The sequence below is a fragment of the Hyperolius riggenbachi genome, chromosome 2, assembly GCF_040937935.1.
Source record: "Hyperolius riggenbachi isolate aHypRig1 chromosome 2, aHypRig1.pri, whole genome shotgun sequence".
In the NCBI taxonomy this organism is placed as follows: domain Eukaryota; kingdom Metazoa; phylum Chordata; class Amphibia; order Anura; family Hyperoliidae; genus Hyperolius; species Hyperolius riggenbachi.
The window spans coordinates 295594129-295612317 of NC_090647.1; the positions used below are offsets into that span (position 1 = coordinate 295594129).

General features: G+C 47.6%; 1 protein-coding gene across 1 annotated transcript in view; it reads left to right on the plus strand.

Annotated features, from left to right (window-relative positions):
- Window positions 1-17343: 17343 nt before the first annotated feature.
- The window catches only part of NCMAP (non-compact myelin associated protein), a 99267-nt gene continuing 98421 nt past the window's right edge, over window positions 17344-18189 (plus strand). Inside the window, exon 1 of the mRNA XM_068268975.1 lies at window positions 17344-17681. The gene's annotated coding sequence lies outside the window, so the exon portion shown is untranslated. The remainder of the gene's footprint in view (window positions 17682-18189) is intronic.

An 18189-nucleotide genomic window follows, 5' to 3' on the forward strand; every position in this document is an offset into this window, starting at 1 on the left:
GCATCTTGCAAAGATTTTTTTTCTGATGTGGAGTTCAGCTCCATAGAAAAGACTGTGTAGGTATGGCTCTTATACTACAGGAAGGGTGGTAAGATTGGTCTGTGATCTTTCATTTTCCAAAGACTATAGTCTGATGTGTGTATGAGCCTTTACTCTTCTTCAGGGCTTCCAATCTGATAGTATCTGGTTATATATAGAGGGGACTGACAGCTCCACCTTTTCATTAAAATCGATCAGTGAAATGATGTGACCGGGGAGGGGGGGAATAGGGATATTCCGTTTGGGGAGGGGGGTTAAAGGGAATTGAGATCATGATGGTAATGTTATCTAGGCAACTTTTATGCATGCATCTTCAATGAGAAGATATGTCTCTTTCTTTACCTTTCAATTGACATGGTGGTTTCACATTTATCTTTCTTATTTTTGATAATCTGCTTAGAAGTTTTAAAAAGAATATTGGCACTGTTATTTCTTCTGCTAAACTGCAGAGTTTCTACTTGTTACTTTTTGATACAACTTAATAAAAATATATTTAAAAAAAACAAAGTCGATAAATGTACCACCTACACTCATAATTTTATTTTTTTTTAAATATATTTTTATTAAGGCCGTCAATCGACTATCCGATTCGATAATTATTATCGAATTGGATGAAAATCTGTGCCACCAAGAGCATGCTCATTTGTCAGTTTGGCTAATTTTGGGCCAGAATTGGTCAGATGTACCAATCGAGCATGCTGGGAAATCTCAGGTCCACGTGGTCGATCATGTAAAGGTGTGCGATAATTGTGAATGATGAATGCGACAGAAACCCCTGGCTGCTGTCTCTTCCACATTTTGTAAGTGTATTGTATGTGACTCCGGCCTCACCACCGCTGACGTCTGCAGAGTGTCCGTCGTACTTCCACATTCCCATCCCAGGTGACTACCGGCATATAGCATGTGGGACGTTTGTGTGATATGCTGGTATTCACGTGGAACGCAAATATGAGGAAGTACAGTGGACGCTCAGTGACCGGCATGACAGATAAAGTATAAATGGTATGGTACATACAACATTTGGGGGGACACGGCTGGGGGCAGTGAGGCAGCATCACAGAGCCGATTCCTGAAATCTCTTGGAAATCGGCCTGCAGTGTATGTGCATCCAACCAATCTCTCTCTGATTAGATTCGATCAGAGTGAGAGATGCCATCATCACTAGATGTATGGAAACCTTAAATGTTAAAGGACAACTGTAGCAAGAGGTATATAGGGGTTGCCATATTTATTCCCCCTTAAAGAGGAGCTGACAGCCATACTATCTCAGAAAAAAAACACATATACAAGTAGATAAATACTTGCTCTACTTACATAACATATGTATTGCACTGTCCACATTTTGATTTTAGTGATTTTTCTACAGTAAAAAAAGAGAAAATCCTTCTCAGCATTTTCCATTTTAACTGTGTCTATTTTGAAGCCAATCCTGATGTAATTTCCTTCCTTACTCTCCTCTGCCTGCCTGATTTGTCCGCCCTTCACTGTAGAAAGTGCATTGTGTCAGCATGAGAAATATTGGCCAATCAGAGAGAGGAACAGAGGAGGGAAAGAGGCTTCAGCCAATCAGGCTGCATTAGTTAAGTCTGAGGGGAAGTAGAGAAGCAAAAAAGGATAACCCAGCATGACCTGCAACTAGAGTTGGGCCGACCTCCGATTTTAGGTTCGCGAACCGGGTTCGCGAACTTTCGCGGAACGTTCGGTTCGCGTTAAAGGTCGCGAACCGCAATAGACTTCTATGGGGATGCGAACTTTGAAAAAAAAAAAATTATGCTGGCCACAAAAGTGATGGAAAAGATGTTTCAAGGGGTCTAACACCTGGAGGGGGGCATGGCGGAGTGGGATACACGCCAAAATTCCCCGGGAAAAATCTGGATTTGATGCAAAGCAGCGTTTTAAGGGCAGAAATCACATTGAATGCTAAATGACAGGCCTAAAGTGCTTTAAAACATCTTGCATGTGTATACATCAATCAGGTAGTGTAATTAAGGTACTGCTTCACACTGACACACCAAACTCACCGTGTAACGCACCGCAAACAGCTGTTTGTGTAGTGACGGCCGTGCTGGACTGGTGCGCACCATGGCGAGAGTGCAGGTTTTGGTGGCTTTACAGCCCATATGGTCGCCTGGCTGATGTAGCTGAATGACAGAACAGTGACTGTCCAGCTGATCAAATTTGGTCTGACCACAATGAAGCAACGACCTTATTATCTTTTGTGTGCCCCCCGAGACACTCATCTAGGCGCCGGTCATTGCTTTATTGTGATACGCAAGCCCCTTCACCACGGCAAGGTAATGATCACGAAGGGGAATGGACGCATGTACATGCCTTTTCTTTTGTTGTTGCAGCTGCCCACAGTGCAGCCAGAAAAATTAGGCAGTCATGTACACGCACCAGAAAAATTATTACAGCGGCCGCTGCTAGCAGCGGCCTAAAAAATTCAGCAATCCGCCTGGAGTCCCGGACCCTGTTGGTGGTGGCGGAGAAGGTAGTCAAGCGGCCTGCAGGCAGACATGCTGTGTGGAGGGACTGGGAGCGACTTAGTCTACTTGGGGCAGGCCAGGCAGCCAGTCACACGGCGTGCAGGCAGAGATGCTGTGTGTGCGGGGACTGACTTAGTCTTGGGGCGAGCAGCAGCCCTCCGGGATCCATGCATCATTCATTTTGATAAAGGTGAGGTACTTAACACTTTTGTGACTTAGGTGACTTCTCTTCTCAGTGACAATGCCTCCAGCTGCGCTGAAGGTCCTTTCTGACAGGACGCTTGCGGCAGGGCAGGAGAGAAGTTGGATGGCAAATTGGGACAGCTCTGGCCACAGGTCAAGCCTGCGCACCCAGTAGTTCAAGGGTTCCTCATCGCTGTTCACAGCAGTGTCTACATCCACACTTAAGGCCAGGTAGTCGGCTACCTGCCGTTCCAGGCGTTGGTGGAGGGTGGATCCGGAAGGGCTACGGTGAGGCGTTGGACTAAAGAACGTCCGCATGTCCGACATCACCATGAGATCGCTGGAGCGTCCTGTCTTTGACTGCGTGGACACGGGAGGAGGATTAGTGGCAGTGGTACCTTGCTGGCGTTGTGCTGTCACATCACCCTTAAAGGCATTGTAAAGCATAGTTGACAGCTGGTTCTGCATGTGCTGCATCCTTTCCACCTTCAGGTGAGTTGGTAACAGGTCCGCCACTTTGTGCCTGTACCGAGGGTCTAGTAGTGTGGCCACCCAGTACAGCTCATTCCCCTTGAGGTTTTTTATACGGGGGTCCCTCAACAGGCAGGACAGCATAAAAGACGACATCTGCACAAAGTCGGATCCAGTACCCTCCATCTCCTCTTGCTCTTCCTCAGTGACGTCACGTAAGTCAACCTCCTCCCCCCAGCCGCGAACAATACCACGGGAAGGTTGAGCAGCACAAGCCCCCTGCGACGCCTGCTGCGGGTGTTCTCCTGCCGCCGTCCCCTCCTCCTCCTCCTCCCCCAAAGAAACACCTTGCTCATCATCCTCTGAGTCTGACTCATCTTCTGCACACGACTTCTCTTCTTCCTCCTCCTCCCCCCTCTGTGCTGCCGCAGGTGTTGAGGAAAGAGCTGGGTCTGATGAAAATTGGTCCCATGACTGTTCCTGCCGTAACGGTTCCTGGTCATGCTCATTCGCAGCTTCATCCGCCACTCTACGCACAGCACGCTCCAAGAAGTAAGCGTAGGGAATTAAGTCGCTGATGGTGCCCTCACTGCGGCTCACCAGGTTGGTCACCTCCTCAAACGGCCGCATGAGCCTGCATGCATTTTTCATCAGTGTCCAGTTGTCGGGCCAGAACATCCCCATCTTCCCAGACTGTTTCATTCTACTGTAGTTGTAGAGGTACTGGGTGATGGCTTTCTTCTGTTCTAGCAGGCGGGAGAACATGAGCAGGGTCGAATTCCAGCGAGTCGGGCTATCGCAAATGAGGCGTCTCACCGGCATGTTGTTTTTCCGCTGAATTTCCGCAAAGCGTGCCATGGCTGTGTAAGACCGCCTCAAATGCCCACAGAACTTCCTGGCCTGCTTCAGGACATCCGCTAAGCCAGGGTACTTTGCCACAAATCTTTGAACAACTAGATTCATGACATGTGCCATGCAGGGTATGTGTGTCAGCTTCCCCATATGCAAAGCGGCAAGCAGATTGGCGGGTTCACTGAACACAACAGGTATGCAGTGGCGGGTTCACAGAACAGGTATGCAGTGGCAGGTTCACTGAACACAACAGGTATGCAGTGGCGGGTTCACTGAACAGGTATACAGTGGCGGGTCCACTGAACAGAACAGGTATGCAGTGGCAGGTTCACTGAACACAACAGGTATGCAGTGGTGGGTTCACTGAACAGGTATGCAGTGGTGGGTTTACAGAACAGGTATGCAGTGGTGGGTTCACAGAACAGGTATGCAGTGGCAGGTTCACTGAACAGGTATGCAGTGGTGGGTTCACTGAACTGGTATGCAGTGATGGGTTCACTGAACAGGTATGCAGTGGTGGGTTCACAGTACAGGTATGCAGTGGTGGGTTCACAGAACAGGTATGCAGTGGTGGGTTCACTGAACAGGTATGCAGTGGTGGGTTCACAGTACAGGTATGCAGTGGTGGGTTCACAGAACAGGTATGCAGCCAGGAACAAGCTAAGCCTAACTAATCTTTCCCTATGAGAGACAGTCTGCAGCAGCTCGCCCTACTCTCACTAATGCAGGCACACGAGTGACCGTAATGGCCGCCGCTGCCTGCCTTATATAAGGGGGGTGGGGCTCCAGGGGCTAGTGTAGCCTAATTGGCTACACTGGGCCTGCTGACTGTGATGTAGAGGGTAAAAGTTGACCCTCCATGTGCATTATGGGGCGAACCGAACTTCCGCAAAGGTTCGCCTGCGGGACGCGAACGCGAACCACGGAAGTTCGCATGGAACCGTTCGCAGGCGAACCGTTCGGCCCAACTCTACCTGCAACTTCCTTTGTGTGTACCAAATAAGAGTCAGGTAAATCGGGGAATGATAATTTATCAACAAGAAAAGTAATAGTGATTTTAACTTTTGGATTGCCTGGTTAGAATCCTTATTACCTGTTTACCAGATAAAAATAAAGAATTGATTTTATGCCCGACAGTTACACTTTAACCACTTGATGACCCACCCTTTACCCCCCCTTAAGGACCAGCGCTGTTTTTAGTGATCTGTGCTGGGTGGGCTCTGCAGCCCCCAGCACAGATCAGGGTGCAGGCAGAGCGACCAGATCGCCCCCCTTCCCCCCCCCTATGGGGATGATGTGCAGGGGGGAGTCTGATCGCCCCTGCCTGCCTGAGGTTTGCGGGGGGGGGGCACCTCAATGCCCCCCTCCGCAGCGAAATTTCCCCCCTCCCTCTCCTACCTTTCCCCCCTGGTGATCCGGGCTGCACAGGACGCTATCCGTCCTGTGCAGCCAGTGACAGGCTGTCCCCTGTCACATGCGGTGATCCCCGGCCGCTGACTGGCCGGGGATCGCCGATCTGCCTTACGGCGCTGCTGCGCAGCAGCGCCGTACAATGTAAACAAAGGAGACATATGTCTCCTACGTTTACATTTAGTCTGCGAGCCGCAATCAGCGGCTCGCAGGCTATTCACGGAGACCCGCTCCGTGATCTAACAGGAAACGGCCGCTTGCGCGAGCGGCCTTTCCTGATTAATTAGGGAGGCACCTGGCGACGCAGATCTGTGTCGCTGGTCCTCCAGCTACCACTTTGCCGCCGCACGGTATAAGTGTGCGGTCGGCAAGTGGTTAAGCAATACCAATTGCCTGTCAGGCAGCCCTGCTGAAGTATTTGGATGCAGTAGTGTCTGAATAACGCCAGAAACAAGCATGCAGCTAATCTTGTCAGTTCCAACATTAATTGTAACGTAATTGCCACCGCACCAATGGTAGATAGATGTGCAGAAATCTCCTTTGGAGTCACAAGTCACTGTAGATCAATTCATATGATTTTGCACCATCTAAAAGGTTCTTTATTAGGCTTCCATTAAAATTTCCAACATCTTAAAATTTCCACATGTGGGCATGTGAACAATGATGACGCACAGGCGTTTCGAGGGCCGTATTAGGTCCTTCTTCAAATCATGACAGGCCTGTCATGATTTGAAGTAGAACCTAATACGGCCCGAAACGCCTGTGCGTCATCATTGTTCACATGCCCACATGTGGAAATTTTAAGATGTTGTAAATTTTAATGGAAGCCTAATAAAGAACCTTTTAGATGGTACAAAATCGTATGGATAGATCTAGAGTTTCAACATTAATGTCGGAAACACCTGATCTGCTGCATGCTTGTTCAGATTCTATGGCTAAAAGTATTAGAGGCAGAGGATCAGCAGGACAGCCAGGCAACTGGTATTGCACAAAAGGAAAAAAAAAACATGGCAGCCTCCCTAAAGTTGTTCTTTAAAGAGATTATATAGTAAATAACCTCACCATTGTGTGTTAATGTTGCTGAAGTCCAGAGCCGGGACAAGGTCCTCCAGCACCCAAGGCTGAGACAGCAAAGTGCGCCCCTCCAGCCCTGCCTCCCAAACCGTCACATACTGATTGCTATTAGACTAAGAGGCGCCACAGGGCCCACAACCTCCCCAACACCTTAATATCTAGTTATCTGGCTTGCAGTCACTGCCATGTATCCCCTTTTCTTATTTCTTTCTGCTTCAAACACAATTAGGAATTACAGCTGAGTGAGTTGTGCGCCCCCTCCTACACTGCGCCCTGAGGCTGGAGCCTCTCCAGCCTATGCCTCGGCCCGGCCCTGCTGAAGTCTTGTATGAAGGTGTGCACACAGCACTTTAGGGCACCGATATGTTGCCTGGATGGAGCCCCCCGATCTCTTCAAGCTAAAACCCTTGTGTATATGTATATAGCCTTAAAGTGACCCAGAGACGAGCTGTTTAAACAATTTTTTACCTACCCAGGGCTTCCTCCAGCCCCATAAGCATGGATGCGTCCCTCGCCGTCCTCCTGCAGTATTCACGCAATCTTCTGTTCAGCCGCAATCAACCCCCGGTACTCGGGCCCCCTCTGACGTCACTGTACATGTACACACGCTACACTAAATTCAAATTTGTGGCTATCTCGCCAAACTATTTAGCCTTTGTACAGGTGTCCCCCGAATCATTACACGACAGCAAGCGTGGAGCGCATTGTTCCCCTAATTACCCCACTTGCTGGAGTGCACTGTGCTGTCATCCCTCCACTCTTCTCCACAGAAACAGATTTGTTGTTTGGCTGTAGCCAGGGGATGCGTCTGAACACCACTGGTACACCACTGTGTCCCACAGGATCAAACTCCATCCTGACAGACTATGGAAATCCAGTGTGTTTAAAGAGGCACTGAAGTCTCTTTTTTATCTTATTTTGTTATAAAGGCCTCTTCAGCATTACATTCTAAGCGGATTCGCAGCATTCCCGTGGCAGAACGAGTGATTTATTGCCCAGAAATAGCTCTGCAAAGTTCCAGGGTTCACAGATTTTTCTTCCTGGTAGAGGCAGAGCTTTGTGCAGTAGCTCTGCCTCCTCTCCAGTCAATCTCTGCTGATCTCTGCCTCGCGCTGCCCCTCTCACTGAGAGGGACGGAGATTGACTGGATATGAGGGAGAGCTACTGCGCAAAGTTCTGCCTCCCTCGGGCAGCAAAATCTGTGACCTGCACCTTTTTAGCACTTTTTCACTTGCTAGCTGCTAAAGATATATTCTTTACCTAAGATGAAAAAACAGTTACAGAGCAGTGCTCAACCGTGATGAACTTGTGATTGCGATGTGAGGGGATCAATACATTTTCTTTGACATTGAATTTGTACAGTGACTGTGTGTCTACCTATAGGAGGCAAGTCCACCACTACCTCCTCAGCAGCTTTTAACCATTTTAGCTAATTTTATTCTTTTGGCACCTCTTTTCTGTATATAACTGTAGACAACACCCCTATAACCTCGACCTCTAAGGCCCGCTGCTTGGGGGTTATACTTGTCTCAGAGGTCTCCTTTAAACCTCACATTGCCTCATTAACCACCGCTTGCTATTTCCAGCTCAAAAATATATTCCGTATCCATCCCTTCCTCACACAAGAGGCCACCAAAATGCTTGTACACGCCTTAATAATCTCCCGTCTAGACTACTGCAACACCCTGCTCTGTGGTCTACCAAAAAACAGGCTAGCACCTCTCCAATCCCTTCTAAATTCAGCTGCCCGCCTCATTCACCTTTCCACACGCTCCTCTGATGCAGCCCCACTGTGCCGTTCCCTCCACTGGCTACCCATTACCCAGAGGATCCAGTTCAAACACCTGACTCTAACATACAAAGCCCTTCACGAGTTTTCCCCTCCATACATCTCCTCACTAATCTCTAGATATTGTCCATCCCGCAACCTCCGCTCCTCCCAAGAAATTCTCCTGGCCTCTAAGCTGATGAACTCCTCTCATGCTCGCATCCAGGACTTTACACGAGCATCACCCCTCATTTGGAACTCTCTTCCACAGCCTGTATGTCATGCTCCAAACCTCATCATTTTCAAACGCACTCTTAAAACACGTCTTTTCAGAAAAGCTTAAAACATTTATTTAGCCCCTGTTTACTTATCTGTTCACAATGTAATCAGAGGCAAAGGCTCACTGCCTCATCCATTCCCCCCCCCCCCCCCCCACGTCTCCTTACCTAGTGTGTCTCCCACTACCCTTTAGATTGTAAGCTCGCAAGGGCAGGGTCACCCCCCCTAATGTTTACTGTTTTTGTTGCAATATTTGTGCTGCTTGAGTCTCTGCTGTATATTTTTTGGTTGTACCTATGTTCCCTGTGTTGTCTTACTGTGTTTTGCGCTGCGGAATATGTTAGCGCTATATAAATAAATAATAATAATAGGTAGCCAGTAAGCTGCACCTCAGTATAAGTAGCTAGGAAGATGCTCCCCTCTGACAGCATAGGTAGCTAGTGAGCTCCCTCCCCACTGTATAGGTATCCAGATAGCCCCCCCTCCCCTCCCACAGTACAGGTAGCCAGTGAGACCTCCCCATCCCTCTGTATAGGCAGCCAGCGATCTCCAACCCCTCTCACAGAATGGGTACCTCCCCCCTTCTCTGTGGAAGTAAATCACCTCTCCACGATCCACATGCTGCACATCTTCTTCCTCCTTTTATCTGTTCCACTGCATTGGTAACAGTGCCCCTTGCATTGAAAACAGCACCCCCTTGTGGTGGCATGTCACCATAGGGGGCGTAGTTACCAATACAATGAAACAGACAGAAGTAGGAGGAAGATGTGCAGCATGTGGCTCATAGAAAGGTAAGTTAGTGCTTCCTGCGCACTCTGCATCTTTGCATGCCCCCCCCCCCCCCCCTGCCGCTGCACCCTGCCTGCCCCTAAAAATTGGTCTGTCTGCTGCTTACACCCTAAGCTCATACTGGTATGCCTCTTTCTCTCTCCTATTAGATTTGTTTATAAAGAATTACAAATTGACATGTCTTTTACCACCATCGGATTGCCCCTTTAAGAAAATCATTTCAAAAGGGATGCTCAGATTTGTTTTACAGTGTGAATCAGTGATTTGATTGGCTATTGTAAAACTCCTATTGTGGGGATCTGCAGCTCTATTAACTTGTTCTCCATCATAACCCACTGAAGCCAACAGCTTTTTCCACAATCTGTCAATCTAAAATGTAGACAGCACTGTATAAGCATGGCGATTGTGAAAGTTAATTTAGACAGGAAGTATAAACAGGAAGTGGCAATCAGTGCTCAGAGATCAGCTGATTGTAACGTTTACAAATAGCCCTTTAGTGTTTTGGCTGTTGCTGTATATACAGTATGCTATTTCCGAAGCAGGAAAAAAGGGCGCAGGAGCCCTTTCAGTAAAATCGGCTTCGCCATAGGCACCTTTAATAAAAGACGCATTTTGCGGCCTGATAGAGAAATTTGGGCGCACCGTGGCAGCCGCAAATCACGGCTTTTAGAATAGCGTAATATGCGACTATGAAGGTAAATTTCGGCACCCAGGAGCACCCGGAAGCTTGCGGGAAAAAATTGGCTTGCGGATAACTACATTTTAAGCCAGTTATTTTTCCGCAAGCCTGTGTTTTTGGAAACTACCCCCTCTTGGCATTAATTGGGCACCTCCAGGCGCTGAAATGTTCCTTCATAGCCGCATATTGCGGCTTTGCAGAAGAGAAGGGGATGGCTTTAGGAGGGGGGTTTAAGGTTAGGCGCCACCGGGGGCATTAGGTTTAGGCACCACCAGGGGAAAGTCTTAAGATTAGGCACCACCAGGGGAGGGGGTCTTAGGGCTAGGCACCACCAGGGGGGAATCTTATGATTAATAATCACCACCAAGGGTGGTTTTATTGTTTTATTGGGAGTCTAATGCTGGGGATACACGGTACGTTTCTGTAGCGTGTATCGACCAGCTGATCCGGCCAGCTGATAATATTCAGCTGGCCCGATCAAGCCTCTCGACCCCCGCCGGCGGACAATGGCAGGGAATTGAGCGCTGATAAGGAAGCGCCGGCGGGGACGAGCGGCAATAGATCCGCGCGCACGCGTGGATGAGCGGGGACGCGGCTGGGGTCGATCCGGCAGCTAATCGGCCGCTGGATCGACCCGTGTATTCCCAGCATTAGGGTCACACACCACCAGGGAGGGGGGTTAGACAACACCAGGGGGAGTCTTATGGTTAGACACCACTGGGGAGGGGAGTTAGACACCACCAGAGGGGGTCTTAGGGTTAGGCACCACCAGGGAAGGATTCTGTGTGAGAGTAGGGTTAGGTTTAGCCAGAATTCAATATCGGTAAATATTACCGATATTTTAATATCAAAATGCAGTAGTAGAAGATCGCTATCGCTCAGTTTAGCAATATTTTACTAGGGGCAATCCACTGTGCCCTTTTTATCCAGGTGCCTTTTTTACATTTATGCTGCTATTCCATATCTATGTCCAATTTACAAGGTGTAACGCTCAACCATGTGCAGTGGCATAGCTACATAGTCACTGGGCCGGTTCACTTTTTCTCCTAAATTTTTCTAAGGAGATCATTTTCATCTTTCATTTAAAATAATTAGCCCTCTGCAATTGAAAAAGTACCTGAAAAAGTACTGTCAAACTTACTCTAAGTATTTTCTTGCTTGCTTGCAAGGCATTTTATTGATAAGATGTGAAAATAACTCGTAGGGGAAAAATAGTCAAAATATCACCTACGTCTACGAGTAAACTTAGGAGAAAAACTAAATTGGATCGGGCCTGTTGTCTTTAGGAAGACAGGCACTGCATAAAAGAGGTGTAAGAGATGGTTTGTTTATGATTGTCACTATTCAATCACATAAAGAGGTGATCATTGTCACTATAGTACCAATAAACAAGTAATGCAGTGACTGGAGGTCAGCCCCTCAGACCCACTGGACCTGATGCGGTTGCAAACGCTACATCTCTATTTGCTATGTCACTGACTGTGTGTTTATTTGTATTTCCCTCATTGGTTTACAGTGGCAGTGAGGCATACCTTAGTGTACTGTATACTTCACTGTATGCGCTGCATCGCACTCCTAACACATGATGCGTTTGTTCACCTTCATTGCATTCCTATCACACCGTAATGTGTATCGTGTGAAAGTAGCTTATCCTTCCCCTCTACCTAACACTATCTCTTCTGCCCTATCAGCCGGGTATATCAGCTGTTTGTGCCCAATCTGCAGTTGACATGCTAATACCCCTTAATCGCATCTGCAACCAAATTTGATCTCTCAGCCGGCTGCCTCAGCAGAGCAGCTACTTTGTAAACACAGGCTGTTAGCCCTATGTCTACTTCCAATAGACACACTGCAGATTTATTGCAGGTTTTGTATCAATTGTAACAAAGACATTTTTTATTTATTTATTGTATTTATAAGGCGCCAACATATTACGCAGCGCTGGACATTAATTTAGGTTACAGACAGGGATCGAGTGGGCGTGGACGCGGGTGGACGGCGTCCACTTACTATTTCCCGAGGGTGGACGCCGTCCACCCTGGCAAGGCTGGCGTGTGTTTGGAGGGGAGCAGCGCAGTGGAGGGAGAGCTGTGAGCAGCGGTGGAGAAGGGGGGCCATTTCCCCCCCTTTCCCTCACCTTAGGGTGCTCTCCCTCCCTTGCTGTCCCCTCCAGAAGTAATGTGCGGGCAGCCGGCAGCAGGCGGGACTTACCTCTCCTCGTTCTGGCGCCGAATCTGCGTGCCGCTGCTCTGGTCTGGACCAGACCAGTCTAGCGGCAGTGGAGTGCTTGCGCCGAACGAGGAGAGGTAAGTCCCGCCCGCTGCCGGCTGCCCGCACATTACTTCTGGAGGGGAGAGCGAGGGAGGGAGAGCACCCTAAGGTGAGAGAGGGTGGGGGGGGAGATGGCCCCCCTTCTCCACCGCTGCTCACAGCTCTCCTTCTCTGCGCTGCTCCCCTCATGCTGGGGGGACACCTGACTACCTATTCTGGGGACATATACCCCTGGCTACATATACTGGGCACATATACCCCCTGACTACATATACTGGGCACATATACACCTGCCTACATATACTGGGGCACATATACCTCTGGCTACATATACTGGGCACATATACCCCCTGACTACATATACTGGGCACATATACCCCCTGACTACATATACTGGGCACATATACACCTGCCTACATATACTGGGGCACATAACCCTGGCTACATATACTGGGCACATATACCTCTGGCTACATATACTGGGCACATATACCCCTGACTACATATACTGGGCACATATACCCCTGACTACATATACTGGGCACATATACCCTATGCCTACATATACTGGGCACATATACCCCTGGCTACATATACTGGGGCACATATACCTTTGGCTACATATACTAGGCACATATACCCCCTGACTACATATACTGGGCACATATACCCCCTGACTACATATACTGGGCACATATACCCCCTGAATACATATACTGGGCACATATACACCTGCCTACATATACTGGGGCACATATACCTCTGGCTACATATACTGGGCACATATACCCCCTGACTACATATACTGGGCACATATACCCCTGGCCCCTGACTACATATACTGGGCACATATACACCTGCCTACATATACTGGGGCACATATACCTCTGGCTACATATACTGGGGCACATATACCTCTGGCTACATATACTGGGACATATACCCCTGGCTACATATACTGGGCACATATACCCCTGGCTACATATACTGGGCACATATACCCCTGCCTACATATACTGGGCACATATACCCCTGCCTACATATACTGGGCACATATACCCCCTGCCTACATATACTGGGCACATATACCCCTGGCTACATATACTGGGCACGTATACCCCTGCCTACATATACTGGGCACATATACCCCTGGCTACATATACTGGGGACACATACCACCTGACTACATATACTGGGGACACATACCCCTGGCTACATATACTGGGGACACATACCCCTGGCTACATATACCCCTGGCCACATATACTGGGACATATACCCCTGACTACATATACTGGCACATATACCCCTGGCTACATATACTGGGCGCGTATACCCCTGGCTACATATACTGGGGACATATACCCCTGGCTACATATACTAGGCACATATACCTCTGCCTACATATACTGGGGACTACTATACTCATGGCTACTTATACTGGGGACACCTATAGACCTGGCTACCTATGCTGGGAGTACCTATTTTGGGGAAACCGCTGTCAGATTATCTGCATTTTTGTGGAACCGCTGTTATGTATTTTGGGGAACAGCTGCCAGATTATGTGTATGTTAGGGGAACGGCTGCTCCCAGATTACGCATATTTTGGGGAACTGCTGCCAGATTGTGTATGTTTGGGGGACCACTGCTGCCAGATTATATGTATTTTGGGTGTTACGTGTATTTTGGGTGATCCGCTGCCAGGTTTCGCGTATTTTGGGGAACTGCTTCCAAATTATGTGTATGTTGGGGGAACTGCTGCTGCCACATTGTCTATTTTGGGGGAACCATTGCCATATTATCTGTATTTTGGAGGAATTTCTACCAGATTATGTGTCTTTTTGCTGAAATGCTGTCAGATTACATCTATTTTGGGGGGATACACTACGGCAGAGCTCAAACTTCCCCGGCAGACCTTTTACATCACTGCTAAGGTCATGTATATTTGGCCCCACCCATGAACATGCCCACATTATGCTTGACCATGCCCATTTGGTGAGTCCACTCACCTCTTTTCCCAGGACTAGACCCCTGGTTACAGACAATATTTAGGGGTGACATACAGCAATATGACAATACAAGAAAACCAGATCACACAGCACAGTATGAGTACAAGGTAATGCTTAGTCATTTTTTAAGGTTATTATGCGTTTGCTTTTCTTTTTTAACAAAGAGGAAGTTTTGAGTTCAGATGTGCTTTAAAGGGAATGTCCAGGCATCTTAAAAAAAAAAAAGATCTACTTACACAGTTTCCTCCAGCCCCTTTCAGCCGACATGTCCCACGCCGCAGCTCCGCTCTCAGCCGCCGGCCTGTGGTCCTCGCCGGTTGCAGAGGCCAAACTCGCGAGGTTGTCCTCTACTGCGCCTCTGCGATCGCTGCTGTCAATCAAGTCTACGTTGTCCGTAGTGTACTGCGCAGGTGGAGTAGTTCTGCGCCTGCGCAGTACAATCCGGACAACGTGGACTTGATTGACAGCGGCACTCGCACAGGTGCAGTAGAGGACAACCTCGCGAGGTCGGTATCTGTACTGGCGGGGACCCGGTCCGGCGACTGAAAGTGGAGCTGCGGTGTGGAACATGTCAGTTGCAAGGGGCTGGAAAAAGCCCTGGGTAAGTAGATCTTTTTTTTTTTTTTTTTAAGATGCCTGGACATTTCCTTTAAAGTGTACCAGAGGTAATAACATATAAAAGTTTTATACATACCTGGGGCTTTCTCCAGCCCCATCAGCACAGATCGCTCCCACGCTGCCGTCCTCAGTCTTCTCCCTCTTCGGTACTGGATCCCGTAACGTCAGCCAGTTGTGGCCAGTCTGTGCAAAAGAAGTGCGCCCTCTACGTATCTCTTCGGCTGTGTGGGAACAATCCGTGCGCATGGGGTTGGAGGAGACCCCAGGTATGTATAAAACTTTTTGTATGTTATCAGCTCTAAGTTAACACTGCTACTGCCTATAGAGCGCACCCTAGTGGCTGCAGCTCTGGCACTTTGAGTCCGCCAGGAGAAAAGCGCAATATAGATGTTATTTGTCTTGTCGAAGATTACAGTAGTCCTGGGAGATAATTTTTAATCTTCAGTTTAAAATAACTTTTGCACTCTGCACTTGTACCAAATGTAGGTGAAAAAGTACTATCAAAATTATTTTGAGTATTTTCTTGCTTGCTGGTGACTTAAAGGGAAGGTTCAGGGACGCTACAAAAAAAATAAAAATCCACATCCACTTACCTGGGGCTTCCTCCAGCCTGTGGCAGGCAGGAGGTGCCCTCGGCGCCGCTCCGCAGGCTCCCGGTGGTCTCCGGTGGCCGACTTGACCTGGCCAGACCGGCGGCCAGGTCGGGCCTCTTCTGCACTCCATTGTGCGTTCCATGCCGGCGCGCTGACGTCATCGGACGTCCTTCGGGCTGTACTGCGCAGGCTCAGTAGTTCTGAGCTGGCGCAGTACAGCCCGGAGGACGTCCGATGACGTCAGCGCGCCAGCATGGAACGCACAATGGAGTGCAGAAGAGGCCCGACCTGGCCGCCGGCCTGGCCAGGTCGGGTCGGCCACCGGAGACCACCGGGAGCCTGCGGAGGGGCGCCGAGGGCACCTCCTGCCTGCCACGGGCTGGAGGAAGCCCCAGGTAAGTGGATGTGGATTTTAATTTTTTTTGTAGCGTCCCTGAACCTTCCCTTTAAAGGGCATTTTATTTATAATGAGAAAATATCACCTAGGAGAAAAAGTGAATTGGATAGGGCTCAATGTGTTTTCTTTTTTGCAGTGCCACAGCAAATAAATCGTAACAAAAGAATGTCATATTTACATTATGCTGTATGCAACTCTTGATCTGCAATGTCTTTATCACTGTCACTGGAAACAGTAAAAAAGGGCGCAGGTGGCTAGTGGACAAATCGGGCGCCGCCATTCACTTTCATAATAATTATCGCCGAACAGGAAAAAAGGGCGCCCGAGAATAATAACGTTTACCAACGGCGCCCGAAGATTTTTCATGTTTTATAACTGCTTGTGATGATTTACGTTTCCTATTTCAATAAAACATTATTTTAAAAGTTATCCCTTAGTGTTTGTAAAACATTATTATTCACGAAACAAAGCGATCAGTACGTAACGTAAATTGTACTATATTTTATCCCTTACTGTTTTTAAAACATTATTCTACGCACAATACAGTGATCTCTAAGGAGGGTCTTAGGTTTAGGCACCATCAGGGGGGTCTTAGGTTTAGGCACCAACAGGGGGATCTTAGGTTTAGGCACCAACAGGGGGGTCTTAGGTTTAGGCACCAACAGGGGGTCTTAGGTTTAGGCACCAACAGGGGGGTCTTAGGTTTAGGCACCAACAGGGGGGTCTTAGGTTTAGGCACCAACAGGGGGGTCTAGGGGTTAGGGGTAGGTACAGGGAGGGTTAGTTAGTAAATTTTTTTTTAAACGTTATTATACGTTTCACTATTTAAACGGAAGATTAACGTTTTTACAATTGCCGATTTCATGCACATTATTTAATGATTTATAACTTTATAAAACATTTATTTTAAACGAAATACAGTACAATTCATTTTTAAACGTTATCCATGCTTATCGTTTAAAACCCCGCGCCCTTTTTTCCCAGCGCCCCTTTTTAACGTACGCACTGTCACTTCCTGGTATGGCATTCAAATAGAATATATCTGGAAAACAAACGATATCCAACTACATCATCAATATGTTGTTTTTTTTTAAATGCTACAATTGCTCTGTTTCATGACACTGAAATCTGACTGAATAAACCCAGATGGTCATAGTCCTCTCTGTAGATGCTCTTTTTCAATATCTCATCTGGAAGTCTGTAAAAAAAACTATAGTTCATTTCAGCTGCTAGTACAGAGGCTGCGCCATGTGCTCACAATGCATGAAGTGTTGTCGGAAGAGCAGGTAAAGTGCTTGAAGTTTTGTGCAGTGCTGACAGTGGAGCAGTGATACTGTGAGCGGCACGGGGTGGGTCTGTGGTTCATGGCAATTACCCAGAGGGAGGTGGGAGTAGAATCAGCCGTCTGTCTGCAGCTACTGATTTACAGAATACACACTGGACAGGAGTGAAGGAGGAGGAGAGAGAGATTAATAAACAACAAAAAAAGTCACAGTACACCTGAACAAGGAGTGGTTCAGCCTGTAGAACAGGATCACGTTAAAGTTTCAATATGGCGTTTTAGCAAACTCTTGTGGAAGGGTACTCTGTGCATTTCTCACTGGCATTGAGAGACTGTAATCAGTGTCTGTACACCAGGCTTGTAATCAAGGGACCATCATGGTGAAGAGGAAGAAGTGGTGTTGATCTAAAGAAGAGGAAACCAAAAATCTCTCTGCCCAGAGAGGTGAGAAAACCAATAAGCCTGCTAGCTGAAAGTGGAGGTAAGCAGACCTCTCGTATTAAGATGTGTCCCGACTCCCGTCACTTAGTAGGATGTGGCATTTACACAGAACTGAAGTTAATTTTGAAGTTATATTGTCATATTAGTTTTGTATATGCTATTACATGGAACAGTAGGAGTTCTGTCCAGTTGTACAAGTAAAAACCTTTCTTGTTTAGGTGCCCATTAATGGTACAATTTTTAGTGAAAAATCATATTTTCATTAAAATCATTCAGACTGAGATAAAAGATTGTATTTAACCCATCCACACCACTAAAGATTCCAACCAGTTATGGTCATATCTATGAAAAAATCCAAGTGGAATGATTTCTTTAATCTGATTAAAAATACATTTGTTCACTAAAAATTATATAGACAATGGGCACCTTTAGACATACCCAGGTTTAATAACCCAAGATTGCATAGTAGTGTGTTATGCCTGGTACACACAATGCAATCACAATGCAATTTTCTGTCTGCTCGAATCGATTATTTCCGACAGGTCTGA